This window comes from Amphimedon queenslandica, unplaced genomic scaffold, assembly GCF_000090795.2.
Source record: "Amphimedon queenslandica unplaced genomic scaffold, v1.1 AMPQUscaffold_13295, whole genome shotgun sequence".
Classification (NCBI taxonomy): domain Eukaryota; kingdom Metazoa; phylum Porifera; class Demospongiae; order Haplosclerida; family Niphatidae; genus Amphimedon; species Amphimedon queenslandica.
In genome coordinates, this window is record NW_003546469.1 from 61,185 (window position 1) to 65,406 (window position 4,222).

Genomic DNA, 4,222 nt, shown 5'->3' on the forward strand with positions numbered 1-4,222 from the left:
TTGCTAAATACAGGATGCAGAAATGAGGAAGTAATTTATGCATTTTAAAAGCAGTTTTTCTCCAGGAAAGAGCAATTATTTTGCACCAAAAGTATTTTTGCAAGCCATTGCTACACCCATAATGAAAATATTTTTTATTTTTAATCACAACCCAATTTTTCGTGTCGGTTGCCCTTTAAGGATCTACTTCAAATTTTAATTTTAATACTGTTTATTTCATTAAAATACAAAATTTCTAAAACTTTATATAGTAATGGAGTTGTTTGAAATGTCAATCATATAATTTTACTTTTGTTTGCTACAATAGCAGGGATTGCAAATGTGAACATAAATGTAAAACGTATTTATAATTAATGTACAATAGTCATGAACTGCAGAAAATTTCTCAGAATTTTTGACTAAATTGCTACTTCAAGCTATTATGGACCTATACAATGGCAGGTGCATAGCCAAAATTTTTTGACAAATTATAGGCACTTAGCAAGGCTACTACAATTTGATACAAGGTGCTGTACCATTTTGCAAATTATAGACACAATTCAGGCATTTGCTCATATATTCAGATGATAACAAAAACTTAATTATTGGGAGTTTAAAAACCATTATATAGACATTGTATATATATACATAAATTTACTTATCAGGCTCACGGAAATGAACATGCATGATTGGGACAACTCAATCTGGTTCTGCTAATCTAAAATAGAATAAGTGAAAAATACGTCAACACAGATATGCACCTGGTCTAGCTGCATCATTACAAATTAGTACTATCAAGGTACTATCTAGCACAAGCTCTAAGCATTCATAATAAGCAATAATACTGCCAATGGACCTTTTGCACTTAAAAGATTCTAATTAACGCGCACCCAAAGTGGTGGTAAAATGGCGGATTTTTGGAGGAAAGACAGGCTGAACAATCTTCTCTTTTATCCAGCCATTCTAGCTGTAGGAGCCACTTTGAGCTGTCCTTTTGTTTCAGTATACTCTATTTATCTCTTCTGTAAGCTCTTTGGTTGCTGTTTTGGCTTTTATAGCATTTTATCATAGGAATATTCTCACCCATTGGCAATCATCCGTTTTTCTAAATTTTGCTTTCAGGAGCCAAGGCGCTTGCCCCTCCATTGCCATGAAGACAGAAGTGTATTCAGCTGAGTCCTATGACTAGTGTCTATCATCAGACTTAGTCTCAGTCCATCAGGACAAGGTACGGTGGAATAACTCACTCAGTTGTCATGTTGCAGCTGGAGTGTGGATGATTATGACCATCTTTTCACTTCTTAAACTATAGGACTGGTCTTTATTCACATGTAAGAAGCATTCCAAGAAACATAAGTGTGCTGGAATAGCTCAGCATCATGTAACTAGCTCTTAATAGTAACATCCAGTATGAAGTAAAACACTTCCATCGTTACATGATTTTAATATTTTATTTATGATAAAAATTGATGTCAATTACAATAATTATCTTTGTTATCGTCAAAATAGTTTCTAAATATTGTGTATATACTGTTAATATCATAAAAGTATGAGTAAATACATAAATAGTCGTCTATACAAATGCAATATAGTGACCTAGTGATAACAACAATAATAGTTCTAGCAACAACACCCATAATGTTTTTTATAATTTAAATAATAAGTAAAACTGTTGGGAGAGGATACAAATGGTTTAGAGCCATGAACGAGTCCTGAATGTGACAATTCCTCTCTGCAAGTATTGGATAGCGACACGGGGTATTAATACGACATGAGGTGCTCATACAATACAACCAGTGAATGTACAGATAAAGAATGAGCTCTTGCATGCCTCAACTATCTATAAAAGAGCCAACCTATAGACCTCTTTGGGTGAGAATGAATTACGTCAAAGAATGATATACGGCAAGGGGCGTGACTGGGCCTGGCTGACTCTGAAATAATTTTCGTGGACGGCAACTTTATATGGAGTATGAATGGGCTAATGCAGAAAGCAAGCTGTAATAAAGAATATGCTTCATATTGCACCAAATCCCTTTTAGGAGATGCTTAGCAGCGACCATTCTTTCCTCCAACCAGCTTTTGTAGCTTGAAAAAGCTCCATGCCAAAGAAAAGAATCAGTTTTGCCTTTTCTTCATTCATCCTCCATTGAATCTTGCCGTCCAAAATGGCGGCCACTTATCACCGTAGGTGGATACCGTAATAAACAGTAATGATATTCATAGGCCACCGTCAATCTCACCTGAAGAGGTCTATAGTTTTAAGAAGTGAAGAGATGGTCATAATCATCCACACTCCAGCTGCAACATGACAACTGAGTGAGTTATTCCACCGTACCTGATTCTGATGGACTGAGACTAAATCTGATGATAGACACTAGTCATAGGACTCAGCTGAATACACTTCTGTCTTCATGGCAATGGAGGGGCAAGCGCCTTGGCTCCTGAAAGCAAAATTTAGAAAAACGGGAATTGCCAATGGGTGAGAATATTCCTATGATAAAATGCTATAAAAGCCAAAACAGTGACCAAAAAGCTTACAGAAGAGATAAATAGAGTATACTAAAACAAAAGGACAGCTCAAAGTGGCTCCTACAGATAGAATGGCTGGATAAAAGAGAAGATTGTTCAGCCTGTCTTTCCTCCAAAAATCCGCCATTTTTACCACCACTTTGGTGGCGCGTTAATTGGGGCGAGCCTGAGCTCGCCCCACTATACATAGATATTAGAGTAAATGAAAGGGATAGGAAACTTCCGTTGCGTGGGTGGATTATTCCATTGAGATTATTACGTTGCCTAGCAACTTAAGCTAGTTACCCCTGGCCAGACTTGCTCTCTCCATCTCTGCAGCACTGATTTTCACCTATAGCACTCGCATAGTAGTGATTGCAGTGCCATATGATACTTCAAAGAAATCAGCTGTTATACCACTATCATGCTGTAGCCAAAAATAGCAAGATTTACGCTCTTCTATTGCATTTATTAGCGATTAAAAGTTGAAAAAGTACTAGTTTGTTCTTTGGTCCCCATTATCTCAAAAGCAATATTATAAATGAAAGATTTAAAGCAAGCCCCTATTAAAGAATTCTTTTCTTTAGGTCTTCCAACTTTAATAATTCCAAAAGCTTGTTTTCTCGACATTTTATGCTCAAAAACAAGTAAACTTTCCGCGTTTAGTTGGGTACCATTATCTCACTGCTTGAACGAGTAATGACTAAAGAAACTTCAGATACAGAATCTAGATGAGTTATTCTGGGTCTTCCGCCCATTATCTTGTCTTTGTGAAGCATACTTTTGCTATTACAAGGGACGAATTATGGCCTAGTCAGGCTAGTCGCCCATTGTGGCGATGGAAAATAACGGCTAGAGTATACTAGTACACGCCCAAGAGTTGGAACATGGACCAGTCCTGATACAGGCCTGAATCATTACTGATGATCGAGCCTGGACCGAGGATTTGGGGCAATGTCCTGATCCGATATTGACGAATCAGCCACGATTTATGCTGGTGCCAGATCTGATCCGACAACGATAACGATATTCATTAAGCCTCATTATGACGTACTTCCTGTCATGCTTAATTAATACTTAATTATTATTCATTATTAATTTAAAATGATTTGGAATTATTATTAAAACCAAAAAAAGATTATATTGTTTTCTTCATCATAGTCTACCAATGTTCCACAAGCAAGACACTTCATGTTTTGTAACTTAAGACACCTAAAGAGCCATAAATTAAGAAGGCACTAAAATAATAAACTTACATCACTGAGAAATTAATTTCCCAAAATCTCCATCATTAATGAACTCTCGGGTTCCATGTAGTGAAGCAGATCTTTCAAAGGTATCTTGTCACACATAGTCCTACAAAGCTTAGTTCCATAACATAACCATAAATTCTACATAAGCAAAGGAACTACATACCTTCCTTAACCAGCATGATGAAGGCAGGTTCACAAAAAAAATTCAATGCTATTTGAAGTGAACTATAATGACAAATGATGATAATAAATAAAACACTATGATTAAACTGACCTTAACAAGAGCTTTAAACAAGAAAGTTTCAGTTCATCACAACCTGAATAATGAATTTAGCTTTTCACATGAAATTAAACAAACCTAAGATATTCTTGTCTTGAAACTTAGTGAGATAAGGTAACTATACTAGTGGCCTTGCTAAATTAATAAATTAATATGAATTAAAGGAGCACCTACTATACTAACATTTCCAGAATAATCT

General features: G+C 35.9%; 1 long non-coding RNA gene across 1 annotated transcript; it reads right to left on the bottom strand.

The window, feature by feature from the left end:
* Positions 1 to 3,604: 3,604 nt before the first annotated feature.
* On the bottom strand, positions 3,605 to 4,216 carry LOC109583602 (uncharacterized). The gene is made up of 4 exons (XR_002185606.1): positions 4,018 to 4,216; positions 3,907 to 3,968; positions 3,747 to 3,854; positions 3,605 to 3,702 (listed from the first exon to the last, which is right to left on the bottom strand). It is a non-coding gene; the product is annotated as an uncharacterized LOC109583602 (long non-coding RNA).
* Between the last annotated feature and the right edge of the window lie 6 nt (positions 4,217 to 4,222).